Genomic DNA, 25,078 nt, shown 5'->3' with positions numbered 1-25,078 from the left:
GTTCACGCTCAAAGCAGCGGCTTTATCATTTTATTTGTGACGCGAGATACGACAAGACTTATCTCGATTGATCGTTGTCACGAACAACTGCTTCCATATTTTTCTAGATTATTGCAGTTCCTTTTGGTTCCTTATCTCTAAGATTTCTTGCCAGTATTGAGCACAGCCAAGAACTGCAGGAATTCTGTTGGACGACCGCCGAGCACGCTTGTTGCTTTCCCCGCCGCCGAGTCATTCAGTTTATTCTGGGCGCAAGTCAGCCCAATGAACAGTTTTCTTTTCGAAGAATTTTTCGCTGTCTTCCTCACTGCCTCCATCTCGGTGAGACATGCGCCTCCTTTTTTTTTTCCGCCCAGATTTAATATATATTGCAAGTTCTTTTTTTATGGCACGTGCGAACGTGCAAAAAAATGCACACAGCATCCGTCATGTTTATTTGGGGCTCGAGTTAGGAAAGGATTAGTCGCTCAAATCTTTTCCGATCTGTTCGCAACGGATGATTTGGCTTGTCGAATTTGTTTGTGAGACCAATGGTGTCATGGTTATCTTTCTTACGAGTTTAAAGTGGTGGTTTCCCGCGGAAAATGTTATAGGCTAGACTGGCCAAAACTGCACCTAATTTTATTGTTACCACGAGTGAAGCTGTGAATCGGGTTGCAACTGACTATCTGCAGGAAATTGCCTCTGTAAAGGTACGTATTTGCACAATTCGGAGTAGTTTGTATTTTTTCGTTTGTCCCTGTCTTCCTTGCTCAAGTACGTACCGTTACAGAAATGGACCAGCTCGCTCAAACGAAAGCACTAATGGAATGAAATTGTGTCCAACCGCATACTGACGGCACGTTTATCTTACGAGCACTTCGGTTACAAAAAAGGTGCACAAAAATTTAGTCGACATCATGATGCTGATACTTCTGTACAGAACGTTTTACTGTACACTGTAAAAAATATTTATTGAAAAAAACAGAAATTTTCTGGCAGCTGGCCTGCCAGAAATTTTCTGTTATGCTATGTTTTCGGTTTTTTACTTTTTCTGTCATTTCAGAGATCTTTTCTGTTTTCGACTAACAGAGAATTTCTGTTAAGACGATAGAAATTTTCTGTTTTCACTTTTTCTGTCATTTCACAGGGTTTCTTGTTGGCGATTAACAGAAAATGTCCGTGAGGATGACAGAAATTTTCTGTTTTTACTTTTTTCTGTCATTTCACAGGTTTTTTTCGATTTGCTGCTAACAGAAAAATTCTGTGATGTTCCATTTTCTCTTACCATATTTTCTGTCATTTAACAGCTTTTTTTTCATTACTCACAGAAATTTTCTGTTAAGCTCCATGTTCTGTCATTTCACACACTTTATTTCTTTCACATCATCTTTTAATGACTGACATAAAAACAGATACAGAACATTAGGACTGCTGCCACATTTCAATAGAATAAAATATTTCACCGCTTTTAAACAATCACAAGCAAAGGCAAGTGAGTATTCAAGAATATTGGAAAATATGCAGTGTTAAACAATGCAATCATGGCTGATATTTTACTATACAGTAATATCTTTCAGCATCACTTAATTAAGTTAAACAGTAGGAGGGTGGCCAAAGAAAAAAAGAAACTTACGTTGCCCTGCCTGCACTACAGGCATACAGTAAAAGCATGCAAAATATGCAGTAATGGCAAGTAAAGTAGAAACGAAACCTGTGCCTTTCTGTCATACAGAATGGCATGATTCACTCTAAAATAGTAATACAATACAATGCATACAACACGAAGTAATAATACCTGAACAATGAACACAACCAGTCACTAAACTAATGGCAAGCATACGCAAAAGGAGAGTATTGGAAAAATATGCTTTGCTCATGACTAGTGCTGCATTAAGCAGCAAGATGAAAGCAACAGGACATAACGGATGCCATGGGCTGTTTGCCTTATCACAGTTTAACTGCAAAACATTTTTTCACTCCAGTTAGTACGTCTTATCTTGAGACTACAATAACTAAAATGAAAAAAGTAACACAGACAAGATAGAAAGTAGTGCTACAATTCATACAACCAGCCACTGAAGTGTAACAGCAAGTATAAGCATAAATAAGGCATCTTAAGCAAATTGTGTCTTGTCTGACACTAGTATGAAATGAAGTGAGATAGAAGCAACAGGACATAAAGCATGCCACAAGCTGTTTGACTTATCAGTGTAACTATATAACATTGATTCTCTATACATAGTACATCAACTCTTTTGACTACTGCATGATAAGTCATGCCACAGGCTGTTTGGTTTATCACAGCGTACACAAAATATTGATTTAAAAAGTTGTCAGATTTCAGAAAGTCAAAGTCTTGCATGATGAGGGAAGGAACTTTTGAAGAGGGGTAGTGTTGCTTCTTCTTCGAGTGCTCTGCCTTCGTTCCCCGGACAGGATTCACAGCTGCAATGGTCCTGAAACAAGGACAGAACATTGTTACTCCTCGAACAGTGAGCATATCTATACTGTCTTCAAAGATATAATAAACATTGTAAGAAGACTGCACCCCTCCTCCTACCCCAAAATTTAATTCCTTTGTAGCCCACATTTCAGTTTCATTTGCACTAGTGAATATATCCAGTAGTCTTTAGTACTCAGTACAAAACCAGACTTCAAGCCAAAATAAACCTTTCCTAAATGTTCACTTTAATAATGTTTTTAACAACCATAGTGTTTTGTTACTTGCGTGAAAGCTGCTCACTGAACTCCAACACTAGTTTTTAAAGGGATGCAAAAACAACTCCATGAAACCTGTTGTTATTGGGAAAAATTCATTCTGTTTGCACTTTCCCAATTTGTTGCACGCCGCGGTGGCTCAGTGGTTATGGTGCTCAGCTGCTGGCCCGAAAGACGTGGGTTTGATACCGGCCGCGGCAGCCGAATTTCGATGAATGCGAAATTCTAGAGGCCCGTGTGCTGTGCAAATTCAGTGCATGTTAAAGAACCCCAGGTGGTCGAAATTTCCGGAGCCCTTCACTACGGCGTCCTTCATGGCGTAAGCCGCTTTGGGACGTTAACCCCCAATAAATCGAATCAAACCATTTTGTTGATGTCAGTGTGGCAGCGAAAAAATGCATTTATTGCTGAGAAAACTACATTTAGAAATTTGCCGGTCACTAAATTCAAATTCTGATGTATACGCCGAAAAGGACTTCATGACCACATTTTGAAGTTAGTTGCGGGGCTGCTTAGGGCCTTGTTATCTGCACCCAGAAATCTGACGTGACAGTATATTGCAGTCTACTTAGAAAATGAGGCAATGATGACAACACCTGCCCTTTGTTTCTTCATTTTATGTAGCTTGTAAAAGCACCATTTCAGTCTCCTTGCAATCAGACAGTAGCCTCTCGACAAAGGCCAACTTCAGTTTCCATTCAATGTTCCTTCAAAGCGCTCTCTGACACCAGAGTAGCAATGTCTATGTATACACAGGCCGAATCATCACCATGCCTATTCTGTGTCACCCGAAAGCACAGCCGTAAGCAAAAATCTTTTGACAGGTAATAAGTAAGTTTGCAGCACATATTGACGTGCTTTGTCTTTACAGAGATTCAGATGCATGACGAGGGATATGCACATTTTAGTGAAGATGGAATTAACAGAACTGAGCAGAGGCTTGTTTGTAATACTAATGCCCAACTAGTGATACGCTAGTCTAAAATGAGGTCTAGTGCTGCAGAGCAAGCTGTTACGTGAATGTGATGTTACCCTCTCACATCTGCACTCAGCTTCCACTGTCCAAGAAGAGTGCAAAGTGCCTGCTGCCCTGAGTAAAAAACTTTTCTGACCACAACCTCAAGCAGTAACCCAGCTAAAGACACATGCAGAATGCACACAAAATATTGTCTGTAGGCAGAATCAAAACAAAATTAAGCAATAGCTTCGAATAAAACTTTTCGTTGAGCACTGGAAGTCGCACATATTCAGTGCTGTAGCATTTTGCCCATACGCCGCTAGTACGGCTCACATGCAGGCCTCAACAATGCAAGTACTAACAGCCTTTTTCAGTATCCTGGCTTATGCTCAGTTTGAACTGGGCTGCAAGGAAAAGGTACTTTCACTATCGCGCATAGCAGTCCTCGAGGCTAGTCAACACAGCTGAGCTTGTCTGTACAGCATCCTGGGCTCCTCACTCCTTCCACATATAAATTCCCCCCTACAGATGCACTTTGGAAGAAATATGTGCGGCTTACAGCGCACCCATCAAGAAAGCTTCATGTCAAATGCAGCAATAACAATGCTGTATCTCTCATCAGCAATCCTCACGTGATTGAATGAGGAGCCAGTTTATTGAGGCACACATAGCGAGGTATGTGCCACAACAATATGCAGTGCTGTATGCATTGGTTATCTTGCATAGTATACAATTCAAGACTGTAGGCTCAAATACCGCAAAAAGGAAGTCTTCCAGTCGACGGCACCAACCAACCATTACGATGTTGTGGTTATTTTGGCTAATTTGTGGTTTATCCTTTCCCTTTGCCAGCTGGTGTGATGGATTAGCAAGTGCATAGGAATTAACAATGAAGTCGTCAGAATCATTCAACACCATAGGGGCATTTGCTGCTGCATTCTTCAGTTGTATCCAGCTATAGTCACAATATGAAGCATTGCCTAACAGTTCACGCTCAAATGAATGCAAATCAAAATATAAAAGAGAAAAAACCCAAACTTCCCATTAGCAGTGAACCTGTCTCCGACAAGTGGGAGCAATGCCAGCCTTAGGGGAGGGTGACCGGTGCAATCGCACAAGACGTCACCAAAATGGGGATGCTGAGTTGCCCTGTGGGTGTTATGCTACATCCTCCCATCCTCTACCCGCCTTCCCTCTGTCCCTTGACCTTCAAAAGACACATTTCCAGAGCTCTTCAAAATTAGGGAGACAATATGTATGCCTGAAGCATGCCAAAATGAGTGCATAACTCGCTAATGTAGAGGGTTGCAAAGGGTGCATGCACCTTACAGACGCGGCATAGTCTCAGGTGTCGTTTGTTGCGGGCAGGACCATCTAAATGACATTTTTTCCACCTGTAAGCTCTGCTGCGGCAGAAGGGAAAGGGGTAGGGGAAGAGAGTTGTGCTTAGAGAGCTTTGTCAGTTCACTGCTTAGCCCTTGTCCTGTCTCAGTTGTGCAGATTCTTTCCATCTTTGAACGTAATACTGCCTTCAGCACGCCCTGTGCATTATCTAAATCAGAACACATCTGACTGCGTCAAGCTGTATTGCATTTAATGGTGGTAGGAAATAATGTGTGCACCATTTCTCTCCCTTTTGCATGCTCTGCTCTGTGAGAATTTCATTATAGCTAGTTCTTCTTTTAGGCACCTAGTGCTGCATAGCAGCACTGCTTGATTTTAGGAGTTAATTACAGACCTAAATGTAGACTGGGCTTTTTGCTAATCATCATCTTTGAGACTCACAGGATGTTGGACTGTGAGCCCATAGTTACTCGTTCATAAGAAATACCTGTCTTGGACAAAAAAATGTTTTTAATTCTGAATGGCGAGAAAATGGGCACAGAAAATTTGAATGATTTTGTAGAGAATGGTTGTAGTGCTACTATTGTTGCTATGTGCATAGATGTAGACAAAAATTTTGTGCAGCGTTCTGGCAACTTAGAAACAGAGATTTGATTTCCTGTGTCTGGCATTATGTCTACATGGTTTGTTTTTATTTTGAAATTCGTTTGTGCAAATGAACTCTCCTAACAAGCTGTCTTGCCTTATGCGCAGTTCTAAGCAAGACAATTTATGAAAGAAAAAGAATGCCGAAGTGCTAAAATTGCTGGTGCATTGTGACAGTTTTCAAGAAAAAGCAGAGACGATGGAAAAAGCCCTTTTAAAGTACAGGAACAAGATGAATTATCGTAGTAAGGTTAAAACTAACCTGATCTAGCCTGGCTAACTTTGCACAGCCTACTGTTTAACCTGAATAAGTTCAGCTCATGTCGACAATAGCTGTTTCGCCCCACTAAACTTTTGCCCATGTGTATGCAGAAAAGTGGTACGCCAGACCTTCTTCACACCAATCTGCAGCCAAGGCACTGTTATTAGGAACAGAAGGAATCCGTGATGATAAATATAACGCTTGTACCATTTTCTACATATCTAACTGGAAAAAGGTTTCAATTTTCCTGTCACCCAATTTAACGCTATCAAAATTTTGTTATGCTGGCTTTTTTGTAGTGACTATTAAAAGCGGAGCAGGCAACACTAAAACATCAGCTTCATGAGGTAAATAATGGTTTCAAAAGAAGCGGAAATGCCCTGGGAAGGCCAGTATCGTGAAACACAGCGACCCAGAGAAGAGAGATTGCATGAAAAGTGGGACAGGTGGAGTGTGCTCATGGTTCTAGGAAACTAACGCACTACTTAAAAATCTGGATACCACTTCTCTGCTGCTTCACGGATATGTACACCAACGTAACACATGTTGACTACGATAACACCGAAGTAAATCCGGCCGGTCCCGTCCGTGACCAAATATTACAACCATTCAAGACATTTTAGTGGTTATTGCAGGGGCAGATTCATGGTTGCAACTGGAAGGGGGGGGGGATTTGAAGGAGGGGGGTGGGGTACATTAGAACCATGTTATTCCTTGGACATTTTTCATCTAAGAAATGAGGTTCAACATGGCTGTTATTTAATATTTTCCAGTGGGAATCCTTTCCTTTTAATCAATTTCTCCTAGGTGAGCATTACCATATATCCTAAACACGGTTTCTCAAAGACACCTCAAAAAGAACAGTCTTCAGTGGACGCTGGATATTTAACTTATTAAGACAGAGTATTCTGTTTCTGCTGCAAGCTCTTTGACAGGGATCCCATGTAATCACCAGCGGCAACTGGATAAAATGACTGGAGGCACATGGCACAGATTCTTAGAAGCCTCAAATATTTGACAAATCACTTCGCACCATATCAAGCTTGCACAGAGGCAAGTCTAAAAATGAAGCATAGCAAATGCACTAACAAGGAGCATGAACTCATCATGGCACAAGCGAAGAAACTCTTCAAGAATGTCTTAGGGCACCTCATCAAGATAAAAAGCATATATGGTATTTCATGGCTGTTCAGACTGGCTTTTTGCAATCTGTGAGGAACCAGGGCAAAAAAAATGACAACAGACTACACAGAAGGAGGACCACATGGACTGAAGCACTGAATGATCAACTTTTGTACAGTTTCCTGTCAGCACACATGGCAAAAAAGGTGAAACCATATCAGGAGATACCCCGAAACAATGTGACAAGTGGTTTTTTTAGTCTGAAAAAACAGGGAATAAGCCAGTAAGCATCTGCACAGCTGTTTCTAGGACACAGCAGAAAAGAAAAGTTAGTGAAGAATGGCCAACAAGGAACATGGAAGAAACCAGGGTGGAAACAAGTGCACAAGACATGGTCTTGAAAGCTAAAACCAATAAAAGTGATAAAAACGTCACAGGCCAATGAATAACAGGGCAAAAGGCTAAAAAGATTAAAGTCGCAAAAGTGACAATGAGGTCAAAGAACAAATGTAAAACCAGAAGTGGTGAAGGCAAAAAATAAAAAATACGACTGAAGGCCGAGGATGCACATGGTGAGACAAGTGTTGCATATATAAAAACTGGTATTGCATGACAAATAGGCTGGTACTTTTTCAAATAATGAAACTGAAGGTTTCCTTATGCACTGGTCCTTCATTGCCAGTACCTTGCCTGCTTTTATGATTTCACAAGCCAGTGAGTTCTTGTTCTTCGCTATGAATTCCATTCTATGAAATTTGGATAAACGTCCTGTTTCCAAAATTTTACAGCTCCGACAGTGAATGCCAAGATGGCAGCATTACTCATTATCAGAAAAAGAACTAGCCTACCTGCCATCCAATGCCTGGTTTCAGCTACACAACACTTGTCTCATCATGTGTACCCTGGGCCTTCAGAAGTATTTTTTTAATTTTTTGCCTTCACCACTTGCTCCTGGTTTTACACTTCGTCTTTTCCTTCATTGTCAAATTTTATCACTTTTAACTTTTTAGCTTTTGGCCTGTTACTTGCTGCCCTCTGAGCTCTTTATCTCTTCTATCACTTGTAACCTTCAAGAGCACGTCTTATTTTTTCACTTGTTTTCATCGTGGTTTTTGGCATGTTTCTTGTTGGCCATTCTTCGCAACCTTTGGATTTTTGCTGCTTCATAGATACAGCTGCGCAAATTCTTGCTGGCCCATTCCCTGTCTTTTCCGCCTAAAAAAAATATCCTTGTCGAATGTTTTTGTCTTATTTTGGTGTTCCGTGATACAAGCTTTCATATCAAGTGGACCTTGCCTAGCTTTTTTCGTCGTGTATCTGACGGCTAGGAAGGTGTACAAATAGCTGTCCCCGTTTCTTCTGATATAAAAGTTGGCAGTTCAGCATCCACGTTGCCGCCTTCTGTGCAGCTCTTTGCCCAAAAGAAAGTGTTGCTCTAGCTTTTCACTGAAAACTTTCTGCGATTACCTGAGCTTCTTGGTTAATACGACAAAGTCATAAAAGAGCACTTAGGTGTGTGCCAGATGTGGTAGATCACTACTGCTGCAAAACAAATTAGAATAAAATATTTCACGTGATGGTGAAGAATGTGATCAAGCATTTCACAGAAAATGAAATGACTGAAGTCAGTGCTTTTTTGCCTCTGATGCCTCCCTTCTGGCTAGCAATTCCATGAGTACTGGAAAAGGAATGTGTACTATGGTGGCAAAGATACCTTGGTGAAAAGTGCATCATGCTGCGCCATCTAATAAGTATTGTTTTTTTTTCCCGTAACGCAAGTGCAAGTGCTTCTGGGGCACTGCAACAGCAACAACTGGCTCTCTTGGATAAGTTGGGAGCTCACTCTATGCGACTGTTTCTTACCAAATAAGCTCTTTATCGGTCCTTTCATTACTGGATCTTGTTGCTGCCACTTCTCTTTGAATAACTATACTACTTGTGTCACTTTGATGCCCATTCTATATAAGTCCCTTGGACTGGTTGATTTATTAAAGAAATTTTAATCAGACATATAATATCTATGCTTTGCTTATGCCTGCACTTTTAGAAGAGGAGCTGAAGGTGTCAGCATTTTCAGTTCATGTAACTAAACTCATCTTTCTATGGCAAGCCTCTTTGCTTTTCTATATTTTAAACCGTACTATCTGCTTGCAAAGTCGGTGGTCCGTGACCTTCGGCGGCAATGCGGTGGCGACTTCCGGGTGTCGCTATTGGTTTGCAGTATCCCTTCAGGCTACAGCCATCTAAGGGCACAGCTTGCGGTAATGTACTGTAAAGCACAATTTTGTTTTACAATTAGGCTTCCCTCTGAAAAATACCGAAAAAAAATTGCAATGTAAAAAGGTAATCTAAACAAAAGGAAATAATGAGAGGCTTTGCAAGTATGGGCCTCAGCAAGGGCTCACACAAGGTGTGGTAAGGTCGTCCCTGAGGCAACGTGATACTGCCAAAATTACCTGGCAATGCTGCAATGTTGCAGGGGTTACACTTACTGAAAGGAGAAAATTAAGAAAGTACGGAGGCTGGGACACATCTTAAGGTGGTACTTGTGAATCACTGTGTATTTTGAGGGACTGTTCTGCTACCGTATACGCCTGTGCACACAGACTGGGAAGCTACTGGCAAAGCGTTGTTTGGTAACTGTCATCACTGATTACTTAGTTAAATATGGGGTCCTTCACTCTATGCAAGGACACTGGCATGAAAGCTACAAACTGCTGGAAATGAAAAGTTGCATGTCATTCAGAGATCTGCCCTTGGCCATTGTTTATGAGACATTGGACGCATACCAAGCACACTTCCCTCTTTTCCGCCTCTCTGGAGGCATCTGCATATATCATATAGTGTAAAAAGAATTTTTTCCATCTTTTTATTCTTTCGTCCTTCCCGCAGCACAATGTATCCAACACAAGCCTAGCTAAACTCTCCGCTTTTCTAATTTCCGCTTTTCTTTCGCTGCAGTGTCTAAAGATACACCTCAAAGACTGTTCATTCTCACTGAGCGTATGGAGGATGTAGCTGCCGCCCATGGCTAAATCTCATCCAACAATGATAGTGGATGCTGCCAGCCAGTGCACTACTGCTGCGTGCAACACTCATCTCTGCGAAGCATTTGCAAGTTGCATGCCACATATTGTGACTTGTGAGGAGTTTCAAATGGAAGTTTTCCCATTCTTATATCGCCGGCTGTCATTCAGATGAAGTAAAACAAGCCCAGCTCTTCCAAAAAATCCCCGACATATGTCTTCACACCCGGTTGCACATGCATATATATATAGCACTACCATCGCTCGCACCAGTTCACATATATAAGCAGCAAGCTACGCAGCGTGCACCAGCAGCTTGGTGCTTTCGCACTGGTCTTGTAATCAGTCAGCTCTGCTCATAATTTAAGCAAGTTATCACCAGCACTGAAGCGCAGCAGAATGCTTGCTAGATCGAGCGCCTATGCTCTGCACAGCACGCATATTCCTAGATGCACCTATCCGTATTACATAAGAAACATAATGCTAGCTCTTTTTTATCACCAGATATAATATTGGTTGGTTGGGTTGGTTTATGGGGTTTAACGTCCCAAAGCGACTAAGGCTATGAGAGACGCCGTAGTGGAGGGCTCCGGAAATTTCGACCACCAGGGGTTCTTTAACGTGCACTGACATCGCACAGTACACGGGCCTCTAGAATTTCTCCTCCAAAGAAATTCCAGCCGCCGCGGCCGGGATCGAACCTGCGTCTTTTGGGTCAGCAGCCGAGCACCATAACCACTGAGCCACCGCGGTGGCCTGATATAATATTCATCTTTAAAATATTTATATTATGCCTCACAGCCAAGCAAAAGCAATAGTATGGGGAATTTATTTACAGTGTTGACCTAGCTAGGTGACTCGAAGAGATACTCCACCACAGTACACAAGAACATTGTGGAGGAGCAACCACAAAGCAGGAAGCATGTACAGACCACTTCTGGGCCAACACTGACATTTCTGAGGGGAATACAAGGAAAGTGCCTAGCTCGCTGCTTGGTCTTTCAGGCGGAAATTTGCACATATTGAGTGGTTCGAGCTTAGCATGAGCCAATGGGCCCTTCTCAGCCAATGCCACACACCACACGTGTATTTGGGGCACTGATCCTGCACACGCACTCAGCTTCGACTGAGCGACAGCGGATCGTCGCAAGTAAACAAACCTTCAAAGTTCACATAGCGGACTTCACCGCACAACAGAAAAGCACACATGTGCACCATGCTGCATGGAAATAGCCAGGAATAATTTTGCAGTTCACACACCCTAATCAAACGACATGTGGTGAACGGTGCAACCGGAGAACATGGTGTTTGTCATGCGATCAAGCAGTTCATTGCATGGAGCTCTCAGATTATGTACGCCAAACACCAATTGGCCCATTCCGGGCAGTGAGTAAACATTCTTGAGCCCAAGGTATGACTAATCCTCATAGAATTCAAAGGAGAACTATGAGAATAAATCGAGCAGACTGCCAGGCAAGAATCAAATAGCCGGACTTTGAAAAACACTGTTAGATTTGTCCGATGTATTTGGAAAAAAAATGCTCCGGGTCTACCCAACGTACTAAGGGGAGGAAATGCACCGGGTCCATCCGGCGTACCTTTAGCCACAGCCTCCTCTCGCAGTCAGTAGTGAGAGCACACCACACAAAAATTTCACTGCTCTATTTAATAACCCCATTGTGAGTTATATAAACAAAAGACTTAGCAAGATGAATGCAATTCCAAAAAGTGTTGGAGCTAAAGAAGATTATTTTTTGACAGAACTCACAAAAGACCGCTAACGTGAACAAGGAAGCCTCATTGACTTAGTGTGCTCAAAACATTGGCTGAAAAAATGAAGCACTGTGGTTGCAAAGGCTTGTACACTTACACCATGATTCCAGTCATGTTGACTGACATGGTAAGTAGAAACACCATGCATGACCCACCACTAAACCAGGGTGTCAAGCAAGCTACTTTCAGTTCCCTGACTTTTCCATGGTTTCCCCGACTATTTAAGTCAAAATCCTCTGAATACTGAACAGACGGGAAAACACAGTGGCCAATGGTAATGTACAGTATACATGATCTATTCAAAGCAAAAAACTATATACTGAAAGTTCAAAAGCTGCAATCAAAATAGATTTGCTCTTATTTGAGGCAGCTGATTTCTTCTTGAAGAAAGTCCAGCTTCAATGCGACTTATGAAGCTATCTTTGCTTTTTCTGTTCCATTTCTCTAACACAAATGGTTAACATAACCTTTATTCTTCTGAGCATAAGTTGTCTCCACTAAGTGTGTTCATATTTCAAATTTTGAAGTGCAGAGTATTAAAAATTGGCTTAGATTACAAGACAAATGTGTTTCCACATAATACAGCAATGAAAAGCACCAGACATTGGACAAATATTTAAATCCTCATCAATTATCCTATCCGAACACCGATTAAGCACCACAACATACAAAAACAAAATACAAAATATAGCATACCCTCCAAATAACGCCAGAACCACATCAGCTGCCAGAGCTCAAGATCAAAGAAGCTCCAGCAGCCGTAGTGTAAATGCGATCACACATCACAAAGTTCATAGCATAGTTACATGAACACAAGTCCTCGTATTTACTAATAGCGAAAGAATGCTGACAATTTCTGTCACGTACCATCTACGACGTCAAATCCATCAAATCTGCATGGCGACACATTCAAATCTATCCATAAACAATGGATGGTTACATGGCCACAAAAGGGTTACTGGCATTGCATGCACATATGCACTCTTCAGTAAACCCTCTCCCCCAGGTGCTGTGCTCCTCTGGACAAGTATCTATGACCCCTATGAGCAAGCAACGTGTATGACTTCCACCAAAATAGCCATATACTGCTACATAATCTCAGAAGCAATATAGTACCATGTACCCCTTCCAACCCTTTCATATTAGTGACTGGGCACCATGCAATGCAGGTAGTATAGCCATAATCTGAAGATCAACTCCACAAAAAATAGTTTTATCTGTCTTTCCTTTCCACAGATTTTTTCAGAGCGCTATTTTACCAGCTGCATTAACCAAGCAGCAGCAGCAGCAAAATTTCATTCCATAGCTGATTCGTTGCCTGGGTTCAGCAAACATTTTCTTACTTTTTTTAAAAATTGCTTTTGCACTTTGTTAGCATTTTCATAAAAAGGTCTTATGATAAAGTGGTATGTACCTATAACTTTTATTATCACTGCGTACTTGAGAAGTGGCAAAACCAAAACAAGAAAGGTTATCACAACTCAGTTAACAAGCCAGATAGGTACTTACTGCTGTGTGAACTCCAGGCAGAGGCTTGTTTCCTTGGGGTACACAACATTGAAAGCAAAGTGCACCAAAAACATGAGCTTGAAAGCCTGGCATGGGTTGGCTGCGTGCATCACTGGCAGGGTGTCGATGCGTATGGTGAAGCACCTCGCAGTAAGGAAACTGCCTCCTGCACAAACAAGTTTTAAATCAGGAATGCTTGCCCGAGTGCGGTACCACAGAGTTATACCTTTTGCAATGATGAAAGGAGAACATGGCATGTCCCTGATGTCGTCATCACTGGCAGATCCCTGGCATAAGAGGGAGTTAAATGCGTATAAGAATTGTCTACTAAAGTAGCACCATGTGAAAGCTGCAACTTTAAACCAGTTACAAATAAGCATGCAGCAGAGTATAAGCATAAATAAGTCATTTCTGCGCTTGCTCAGGCTCTTATTTTTCCCAGCAATGCGTGGTGAAATGCTTTGGAGTGTATACAAATAAGCGTCAACCACATATAAAGGCCCTAAAAATCAGCATAGGCATTTACAAGTGCTGGATTATCTACAATACATAAACATTGCACCGTTTTAGTCAAATGCAGCCCAAGAACACAGTGTAAATGCCTCTCAAGAGCAAAAGAGGCCCTCCATCGAGTGGTGTCAAGAGACTGTCCTAGCACTGCAGTTAATCCGGCCGACCGGTAGTGAATAACCTTGCACCTGCCAGCCCCCTCAAATGTCACACTACTAGGTCACAGGGGAATTATTTAACATAAGTAGGGCGCAGCTTGCGTTTTATCTCAAGCAACCGAGCAAACTGTTTGTAAATGACTATGTTTTAAGTAGCATAGTACGAGGTACTAAGGTGCGCAGTCGTCGTGATCGGCGCAGTGCTGCGCAAAGTTCGAGCTCGCGTAGTGAATGCTGAATGGTGTACTGTTATCTCAAAGCGCCCATTTAGCGAGTACACGAACTATTTACTATAGAAGCACCAGAAAAACGCAAGCAGCAGATATCGTATTCAACAGCCACAGAGTCCAAGCAGACACGCGCGGCACGGTTGTGGGCGGGCGGATGTATGGATGGTAGTGGCTTAACCCTTCGTATCGGGCGGTGGCTCGCGCCTCCAGCCTAGGATTCCACCCCCGCCCCCTTTTTAATTTGTATTTTAATATGCATAATTTGGCCATCTTTCATAAAGTTACTCCTCCCTTGACCTATTCCACGGGTTGGCCGAAGCGATGCGATTGACATTGGAGGATACGGACTGAGCTCGCGTGTCGAAGGCGCTCAAAAATCTCGAATGTCGGCTCCAATGACATCAGTGCCATTGAAAAACTTCCCTGTGACAGCGCAAGTACGGCATTTGAAACGCCTGTGTAGAAACTTTCCAGCCTGCGTTGACCAGTGCAACGCTATTTCGGCCCAAAGATAAGATCAGTTGAATCTTACAAAATGAACACAGTTACTGCATTACTTGTACCGGCATGAATAAACGTCAGTAAAAATAAAAAGACACAAAGTACACTTATGATCCTTTCTTAGACGAGAAACGAATTTGAAAATCCCGCGCTCTTTGACGTCCTCCTCCGCTAACCAATCGCGTACTTCCCTGGCCTAAAATTTCCCGCGCTTACTCACTCGGTTCTTTTAGGAGTGCATATCTCCAGACAAAGCAAAATTTGTGCATTTTCCCGCAAACTATCGCACTCTTCCGTGTTTCTCGCTTGTGTTCCTCTCTCTTCCGCGCGCTGTGCACCTTTTGTGAGAGACAGTAAAGCAGCAGTGACGCATCGGCGGTGAAGCGGCTGTGGTGGGCACGCTCAATGTCCGCCGGCGATTTATCTTCACTGCCCTGTTCAACAGGAGTACAAGCCCGCAACAATACTCCCAAAAGACGACAAAACGCGTATCATTCATGCCGGTAAAAATGCGCACCACTCACCTTGTGTGCGAACGGTCTGATCGGTGAAAATCACGGACACAGCACGCCGGTATTATCCTAGCTCCCGGCTCACGTCTATGCCGTCCTCCATGATGCCGTCAATCGATGAATGCAGGATCGCAGCAAATAGTACTGCTTCTCATTCTGCGCGCTAATATTGCGCGTAGAAACTTTTTGACGCTTAAAATATGTAACGTGATTAATGAAATGTAGCAAAGGTTTTTCGGATCATTTTTTTGTGTAACGGCGGTGCTTACGTCACCAACTTTCGGTGAAATGGGCGTGTTGCGGCTCCAAAAACAGAAAATTACTTTCTTTTGCGTGAACGTGTTTCTGTTACGGGCGCAAAACAGATATTCTCTGTGTGACAACAGAAAATTTCCGTAAAAACGCCTGTCATTTCACACACATTTCTTACAGTGTAGAGACTAGAGCTCGCTATGCTACTGCACTGTAGTAGTACAATTCTTGAGCTTGTGTTGATGACGCCATGCTTAAAGAAAAACTCATTGTAGTGTTATATACCCCCACAGCCTTCGGGATAGATAGGCGGTGGTTGCGTATGTAACATAAATGACCGTAGTGTCTCGCACAAATCGAGTTACTATTAGAACACAGGGTCAACCTACCGCGGCAGGAAAGTAAAAAAAAAAAAAGGGGCAGAGGAGAATGGCGTTAGGTTAAATGGTTCAGTTACCCCTAACATTCAGTTCACTTCAGGCAACGCGCCGATTTGCGCAACAGAGAATTGCGGGGACCCCAGAAATCTGCTCAGCGTAAATTAAGAACGGAGCATATACTCCCACACTATACCACACACTCCCTCAGTCCCCCCTCCCATCCAGTCCCTCTTGGGGGATACTCTAATTAGTCAGCAGAACATCGCGGGTGTTTTGGTTTGCGACATACTGCCCTAACAAACATGCAGCTCCAGCAATGCACTTCGAAGAAAGCTCCCCCCCCCCCCCCCCCCCCACTCTACTGCATACTGCTATAGCTGTTAAATTACTTGATTTTTACGCGCGAAAGGTGCGCGCACCCAATAGATGAAGTGCACGCAGAAATGGATGCCTCTAGATTAATGTCGGCTACCTGTGATTCTTGGGGAACGCATACCAAAACGCCACTTCTTACGACGGGATGTACTCAATTTTGTTAGCATCGCAGGAAGTTTAACACGTTCACTGTGGCAGTGATTTTAGGGGCCCTAATCCCAGCGCGTTGTGGCTCACCGGTGGGCCACCCTTAGATCTTCTTGCGTGCGGCGTGACCCAAGGGTGAGTTATCAGCGAAGTCAACTTGTTGTAACCGACGACAGATTGCAATAGCAACCTGGCATGTGTGTTTTTTTGCTCTTTGAACAATCTGAGCTACTGTATGGCTTCATAGCGTCACTCAGTATTCTTGCCGCACAGCAGGAAGGCACGGCGTGACCAGCGATGCAGTGAACGTGTTAAGAAATGCATTTGCACATTATATATTCGCATTCTCATTGTTTTCTCGCTTCAACTCTTGTACACCGCTGTTAAAATTTGGTCATAGCGAGTCCCGTTGGGCACAAGATGTCTTTGTGCTTCAATGTTGCTAGTGGGGCATTTTATTGTATTTGTCTAAACACGAGAACTGCATGACTCTTGAAGCTTACCGCAAATACTATGGACACGAAGAAAACCAAATTCGAAGCACTGCTATTTTAAGGTTGTTTAATTGCGGAGTTCTATGAATGCGTGTTTCCTTATACGAGGGATTGTCTCCATTAGTTTAGCGCGAACATTCGGGCAGAACCCACTGTTTTCAACTTCAACATCGTGGTAACTGCAGACACTCGCTTGAGCGCCTTCATGTCATTGTGTCTAGCATTTGCCAATAGTTTGGAACCCAGAGGGTTTACTTCTAAGCCGCGTAGTAGGGCTCGTGTAGTATCCTTGGAAGTCTTTACCCTCAGACGGGAGAGGACCAGAGTTCCTCTTACCTTCAAGAGATTTCGAACGCTGGAGATGCATACCAAGATACACGGCGTTGCCCAGAAGGAAACTCTCCTGGGCTGGACACTTTTGGCAAAGTGTGGACATTCTTTGTCGCGGCAAAATACTGTCGAATGTTTTCCCCGGATTAAACTATTCGCGTCCTCTTAGATATTTATGTACTTTTCATCGTTATTTTGTCAAATCTTTTGTCAAACTGCGAGGCGCCATGTATCATGGCCACTGCCCTTTCCCTCTTACACATATGCGCAAACAAACAAAAGAGAAATAGCAGTGCATTTGCAAATGACGCCATACGTGGCCGAAGAAGAGGGAATTGGGATGAGGGTGCCCCACTTGGAGAAACTGACCGCTTCTGCAGCCTGTCTTCGTACACAGGAAGCGACTGCAGAGAGAGAGAGAGAGAGAGCTCTACGCTGTCTTCAAGTTTTGAATTCGTGCTATACTGGTTTTTCGAGACCGTTGCACGAAGGCGACATATAGACACATTCAAACAGGCAAGCCGGAAGTATAATTTTTTTGTACTTTATTTACGTTTTATTCTCAGAAATGTACAGAAAGAGAAGACGGCTGACTGCCTCTATTTTCTGCTTTATCTGTTTTTTGTGATTTTTTTGTCGTTTTTATTTTTGGCGCCAGCGTGTGTACACACGAGCTGAGTGGTTTCATTACATAAATATATAGCATATGGGATAAGTCGGCGCTCCGCGCGTTTTGTTTTCACTTTTTTTTTTAGGAATCTTCAACTCTGACTCGCGTTTGCGCCGCTTCGCACCTCCTGCCAGCTGCCTTTCCCTCGTTTCCTTCTCCCCCTGGCACCGGGCGAACCCTCTTCCGGTGGACAGCGCAGAGGAAGTCAAGACCACGTGGACGAGTCCATGGGGCTCTCGGTCGACTGCTGCCAGTCCTGGCCGGGCGCCACGGTCCATTTCGGCTGAGGAAGGAGGAGACTCAGGCCGGACACTCTTCACGGACTCGTCTTTTTGTCGGGTAGTTTTTTTTTTTTTACTCTGTGTTCTGGAGAGAAGGTGCCAGTCTTGCCAGTGGTATAGCAGAGGACAGCGCTCTCACTGCCAGCATGCGGATGGAATCGCAGCCCCAGAGCAGGCCAGAGGGTTCAGATGGTCCGAAGCCATCCAGCTGCGGCTCCGAGGCTTCCGAGTTTTTGGGCAGAGCTTTGGGACGTGGGCGGGGCCGCGATGGATCGGCCCGTCCGCAGAAGAGGCTGCCGGCAGGGGCCTGCGCAGCGGCGGCGGGGAGAGGGCGAAGGCAGCGGGCGAAGAGGCAGAGGCGGCAGCGCCCGGCGGCAGCGTGGAGCTGCGCCGGCGGGCTACGAGCTAGCACCGTCCTGCAGCGCAGCGTCGGCCGGCGCGGCACTCTCTCCTCCGGCCGGGGCCGGCGCCGCCTCGGGTGCCTCGGTGGTGGCGGCCTCGGTCTTGGGCTCGGCGTCGCACTTCACGTCGCCGGTCTCGTTGCAGCACTCAGGCTTGTTATCTGCGAGGGAAAAGGAACGCACCGTGAGGACACGCGCCAAAACGCAAAACAAGAAAATCACTATGCATGCATGCGCTGCGAGCGGCGGTTAAAAGCGACACGTTGGCCACCGTTGACTTGAGTTAGAAGCAGACTTATTCAGCGCAAAAATCACACAGTATACCCCTTCTAAAGCTTACACGCCCAGACCGAGGGCTGCATGTGAGGCCTGTTACAGAGGAAGGAGGAAGAAAAAAATCTGGTTGAAATACGTGTACAGGCGGAGGGCAGTTCGAGCACAGTGTGCTTTTCTAGTTTGTTTGCTGGTGACTTCGTGTTGTTTCCTTGAAGCACGCGCCCAGTATCCCCAGCTGTGCTTCCGAGTGTGCGCCGGGCGGCAAAGGCGTGAAACCGGCCCGACTTGACTCGAACGTGACTTGCCGAACTTGTTAACGCGACTGCTGGCAGGCCCCGTGCGCGTGTACAATCAAGCGTCCTTGTCATGCAAAGACCAGACAACCTTCACCATAGAGAGACGCACGCTGCGCCGGACTGCATACGCAGGCGTACGACGAGAGACACCTGTTTCGGAGAGGCCCGAAGTTATGCCGTGGCAGCGGTGCTTGTACAGTTCAGCGTGCTGCGCCTAAATTTAGGCAAGAAATGCGAAGAGGAAGCAAGATTATGTCTCCAGTCTTAGCCTGTTCGCGTGTATTTAGGAAAATTTCCTAAATGCCAAAGAAAGCAATTCCATGAATTCTGTACATATGCCATGAATACTGCAGTAAAAATCTTCTTCCGTTGCCTTTCTAGCTGTTGAGTAGGGATCACCTCACCGATCCCGAAAGGCGCAGAATGCAGCGGCGCATGTAACCTTTTTTCTCGGCGCACAAACATCAACTACGCAAGAGCTGCGTTCAGTTCAACACCCAGAGTTAAAGCACGCAGCGCTGAGCGCGCATATAACGTCAGGCGCAACAGGATGGAGCATCGACCGCACCCAGGTGAGCGGGCACATGTTGAGCGGCTTCATGCGAATACCGGCGCAAGCAGCAGCTTATTCGTGGCGAGGAGCGCGCGCGCGCGTCCGTGACGCCGAAAGTCGCTCAGCAGCTTTCCATCGCTAGTTCCAGCGCCTGCGAGGAGTCGTTGGCAGCGCGACAATAATGGGAGGAGGGTTGACGACCCTTCCTTTCGTCTTCGGCGACGTTGCGTGCGCCGGGGAATGAAGGATCGCGTCCTTGCCTGAGCGTCCTCCTACCGTGCGAAGCCAGACGGTCGCGGAACGATTAGCGCCTCGGCGGCGTGGCCCCGCGTTGCCCAAAGCCATCTCTGCCCCGGCGGACCGCCGAGGGCGCGACGGGGAAGCGGACCAGATCGTCTGCCGCTGCCCCGCCGCGTCTTTCCGTGTCATTTGCGCAAGGCAGGGGGAGGAGGGGGGCGGCAGTGCGAAAAGGGCCCTTTTGTGCTTCGCGCAGCGTGACGGATCGTCGACCACACTCGACTAACTTTTGGGAGGACGCCTATTTCTTGTCGGCACGCCGTGATGTCTGGCACGACTGCCCCGCTCCCCCCTCCCTCTCTCCTGTGCGAGTACGCGCGCCACACACACTTTCGTGGTCCGTCTGGCAGACGCTCTTCCTTCGCTTGTCATGGTCCTTCCCCCGTTGAAGAACGCCTCTTTCTAGGTGTTCGTTGACCGTCTGGACACCCGGTCAAGCGGCAGCCTCGCGCGAGCAAGGTCGTTCCCATGTCCTCGGGAACTGCGCCGACTGGAGGCGAGTGCCGTGACCCTGAGAGTTATTGACCGAGAGAGTTCACCGCTGCGTAATGGCTGCGTTGAGCGGCTTTCAGTCTCGGTCTTCTGACAGGAGGTAGACCACAGCTATGCTGCGTCTCAGACAGCTTTGGAAGGCAGCCTTACATAACATAGCGCCGGAATTTCCTACATATTATAAAGTTGCTGGAGCTTTTGCCGTGTCGACGTCGCCCAATGGTCAACAGTGATTGCGCCTTTACCGAGCCTGTAGCGTGGATTTCTGTTACCCTCACCACTCTGCTTCAATTAAAATGATAGAGAGCGACGTAGACAGCGCTAACTGTTCTAGGAAATGATAGCAAGATAAACTTTTCGTGTGTTCTCTTTCCCTCACAAGCTCCCCACCTCAATTTTCTTCTTTTTGCTCACGGAATCTTTCTATGTAAGGTCAATTTCTTCACTGTTGTGCGCTTACTTTACCCTCCCCCCTCCCCCCCCCCATCCCCCCTCCCCCAGCCTTGCACTTCGCCTCTGCAACCGACTGCTTTCGCAAATTTCTGAGTCAACGGCAGCATCGAATCATCGTTCCACATGCGTAAACTGCAGTATGCGGCACCAGACGTTAGTGCAGTTATCGACAAATCAAATTAACGCCGCCCTTTTGTCGAGGGACCATTTAGAGCAGCGGCCGACGGTCCGGTTTCTCGCGTCGAAATGCAGCAGTCGCTGTTGATTAACTGACCGTTATAGAGTTGCTTTAATATAAAAGCATTTTTTTTCACCTCCCGTGGCAGAGTCACGAGCGTCGCTCTGCTTCAGCCACCGCCTTCCATTGTCCGCAATAAGCGGCGCCGCTGGACAAGGCGGGAGGCGAAAAGCGAGGCAGTAGCCTCAGGAGCCGTGCGTCTACAGAGCGTCCCCCAGGTGGCGCGCCCAGGCGATTCTCCCCTCGATACTGTAGGCTGTTCCTATATGCTAAAGGCAGAACTCCAGGTGGCGCGCCCATGCGATTCTTCCCTCGGTACTGGGGACTGTTCCAATAGGCGAAAGGCAGAAAGAATGCGGCTCGGGGTTTGCGTGACAACTCTTCTATAAAGCGGCTTCGTCACGGGGCGGTACTGCCGGTTATAGCGAAATGAGGCCGAGACGACGCAGCCTGCGTCGCTCTGGAGGATGAGGAGGAGTGGGGGCACGTCACCGTCCCGAGGCGGAAATGCCGGGGAACCAGAGAGAGAAGGGTCGCGCGGAGGAGAGTGACAGCGGCGCGCGCAGTTCTTGAAAGACGCAGCGAGCGTAGCGCGTCCTTGTAAGCAGTAACAAAAACCGCGGAGAGGGAAGGAGAAGCCAGTGGGCAGGGCGGCCCCACCATTAGCGGCGACGGCGGATGCGAGGCATCGCCGTAGCGCGTCTGGCATCCCGTGGCCTCCGCCCGCGTCACCTCCTCTCCCCTTTATTCCCATGTCACGCGGCGCGCCGGAACGCGGGAAACGCGCAAGGGTCACGTCAGCGCGAGGCGAACTTTCCCGCGCGCGCGAGCGGCCGCTGGAAGACGCGGCACGAGCTGCGGCCCCACTGTGGCGCGGGCAGCCACCTGCCCGGCCGCATTTGCAAGTCAACGATCTCGGACGGAAAAATACCGGCGCTGTGACGTGGCGGACACCGTCCGGTGTGAGCCGTTAGGGAGCGAGGGAGAGCAGACTCTCTGGACGAACTAACGTAGTTTCCCGCGCGGGAATGAAGGAGACGTAGTTTGATAATTGAAGTTCGATGTTGAAAACGCGCGGTGAATGATGTGGAGCGCAGCGAGAATTTGTAATTGAGCTGGGTGAGCAGGTGTCAGCAGACAGTCACTGACTGGTTGTAGCCTCTTGCCCTTATTCAGACAGTAGTCGTCAGATTTAAGCCTCTCCGTCGTTTCCGATGTGTGAAGCCAAACATGTTTTGAGTATATTAGTCCTGTCTGCGGAATGTTACTGCCGCTTGCACATTTCCTTCTAACGAATACAGAAAAAAAAAGTTGTCTGCTCTTCTGTGACGAGTTGCTGAAATTAATGTTCAGTTCTAGTTATGGATTTGCTAGAAATAGAAGTCATGACACATGCACGTTCACATTTTCTACGAGTGGCTCAAAGCAAAATAAATAACTCGTCCCTTCTGAGATCGAAACAGTTAAAACAAAGAGGATAATGATGCTTGTTTTCGCTCTCATTTAATAGGGCGCTCGGAAGTAAATTCGCTGTTATTTCGCTTGAAGCTGAAAACACGGACGTTCAGCACGCTTTGTTGAAGCAATATCAGTGAGTTACTTGGCGTTAAGCCTTGTTTTCTCCTCTCCCATCCTCATTTCCCTCTTTCGAGATTATTCTTGGACAAGAAGGCGGCTTCGCCACTTACAACGTAGGTATGCGGGAAAGCATGTTTTACGAAACCTTGAGCCTCCGCCATTTCCATTGTCTTTTCTTTTTTTTTTTGCTTTTGAGGAGGCCCAGGGGCAGCTTTTCGCACCTCATCCTTTTCTGCTTCCTTACTTATTTATCACTGCACTCATATTTGTGTTCCGAGAAAACAACACAGATGTGAAGGATTTTTTAAAAAAAATTTTGCTACTGTTTTAATTTTATTAGCGACGTTTTGTGCTATTCTGCAATTTTTCGAGGTATGAAATAGCCTTAAATTAGTATCGATGAAAATTCGGATACATATTTCTACCCGAGCTCTTACCAATGGCTAGAAAGGTGCGTTTAAAGAAGGTGCTTGGTTTGGGATGGTCTAAATTGCGCGCAGATTACAGCATTAACCTTGTATATTTAGGATCTGGAGAATTAATCTTTAAATGCCAAATTACGATTCCACCAACGACAGACTTCTCAGAGCTTTCCCTCTGCTGCCTGTATATTGAAAGGGATTCGTGCGAATTCGAATCATAGTACTTGTCGCTGGGACCATGATGTGTTTTACGGAGCGGAGTAGAAAATGATGATTTAGAAACGCCCCGGCCGTTAGCATGCGTTAATGGAGGTAAGGAAAAGGTGCAGAAAGAGGTAGAGTAGCAGGAGCTTTTCTGGGCCGCTAAAGATGGACGTTTTTAATACTTATCTTGTCACGGGCAAGCATCGCAAAAGATCAAGGGGCCTTAAATAAGAAAAACGCAGCGACGCGGGTATGCGCGGGGTTTCTTTTCAATGCGCCGCTGTGTGTAGCCTGCTTTATCCTCCCTTGTCTTTGGCGCTGCCTGACCAGAGACTTTAAGCCACTCGTACACTGGCAGTTCTAGCCTTTGTACCGTTTTACAGCGATTAGTTGCGCTCTCGCTGGGAGGGAGTAAGAAATTTGTGCGCTGGAGAGCTGACCTCCAAGGGAGCGTTTAGTGCGTTTGCAGATTTTAACCGAAAACTGCGCAGCGGCCCTAGTATTATCACATATCGAGCCAATGAAGGAACGCGTTGCGCTACTACTGAGAGCTGGGCGGTAAGTTGCGTTATAGGTCTCATCCTTATTAAAACTGATGCGTTCTGCCATTCCCGCATATGCCGGTAACTTAGGCTGTTTGTCTCACGAGGAGTAGCTGCTGGGCCATTCAGGTACTCCTTCGTGATGAAACAAGCTTGAAGTATATTCATCCCTTTAGAGAAAGAGCTGCGAGTGCGAGGACGCAACAGTTGGTTCGCTCGCAGTTCCTCTCTGGAAGGAGCGCTGATTATGGAAGCAGATCTGTTCCGTGGAGGACGAAACGCCACTTCATTTTTAGTCGAATAGCCCTGAAACTGCTTGTCTACTCGGCACGGCTAAACGCCCTGCGGAACTTGCGCTAAATAAGAATTCGCTAATGGTGGCACACGGCTGCGAACAAGGAAAGAGAAAAAGTTGAAGAGTTGCGGGTATCCAGAATTGCCCCGATACAAAATGGCAACAAGTCGCACATTTTGTACACGAGGCGGCGCTACAGGGCAGAGAGGAAGACAGGCGTAGACGAGGTGACCAGGAGCACGTACCGCAGCAGACGTCTCCGGAGCTGGACATGTTGACGGTTGGCGGGGCGGGGTCCGAAAGTCCCAAGAGAAGAAGTCTCGATCGGAGGACGAGGCACTTGCACGCAGAGAAGCGTTATTCGACGCTGTGCCGGCGGCGAGCTGGCTTTTATAACGCTCGCCAAGCGCGTAACGGGCGAGGAGAAAAGGAGCGAGAAAGAGGGAGGCGTCACGTGCTTCAAGGTCACGTGGGTTTGTCACATGCCTTACGTCACGCCGCGTACGTGGTCACGTGGGGAACGAGCCTCCGCGGCGGCCTTTCCGGTCTCGGAATGCGGGCGCGATGGCGTGTCACGTTTTGATTCACGAACGCCGGAGAGGAGGCAGACGGGCGAAAAGAAAGATAGGACGAGAAACGTGTTGCGTGTCTGTGTGCGTGCGTCGGGCCGCCAGTGCGTGTTTGTGCCTCCGCGCGCGCGCCTTGAGTGCGTGCGTGCGTGTGTGCGTGTAGTACGCAAAGGAGAGGAGCGCGCGCTCGGCGCGGACGAAAAATAACAAGTGCGGCCGAAGGAAGAAGAAAGAGAATCCAGCGGGTTGGGTAGGGGTGAAAAACGGCGTACGAGGAGGAGGG

The 25,078-nt window shown here is 46.2% G+C and overlaps 2 long non-coding RNA genes across 2 annotated transcripts; both read right to left on the bottom strand.

Annotated features, from left to right (window-relative positions):
- Positions 1 to 1,134: 1,134 nt before the first annotated feature.
- Positions 1,135 to 16,165, bottom strand: LOC149351952 (uncharacterized). Its single transcript, XR_016290660.1, has 4 exons — positions 15,263 to 16,165; positions 13,566 to 13,626; positions 13,340 to 13,505; positions 1,135 to 2,438 (listed from the first exon to the last, which is right to left on the bottom strand). It is a non-coding gene; the product is annotated as an uncharacterized LOC149351952 (long non-coding RNA).
- A 1,591-nt stretch (positions 16,166 to 17,756) lies between these two features.
- On the bottom strand, positions 17,757 to 24,633 carry LOC149351951 (uncharacterized). The gene is made up of 2 exons (XR_016290659.1): positions 24,472 to 24,633; positions 17,757 to 18,741 (listed from the first exon to the last, which is right to left on the bottom strand). It is a non-coding gene; the product is annotated as an uncharacterized LOC149351951 (long non-coding RNA).
- Positions 24,634 to 25,078: the final 445 nt, after the last annotated feature.

This window comes from Amblyomma mixtum, chromosome 3, assembly GCF_055824585.1.
Source record: "Amblyomma mixtum isolate Tamu chromosome 3, ASM5582458v1, whole genome shotgun sequence".
In the NCBI taxonomy this organism is placed as follows: domain Eukaryota; kingdom Metazoa; phylum Arthropoda; class Arachnida; order Ixodida; family Ixodidae; genus Amblyomma; species Amblyomma mixtum.
Note: the sequence above shows the minus strand (reverse complement) of the source record. Positions and strands in the feature narration are given on the sequence as shown.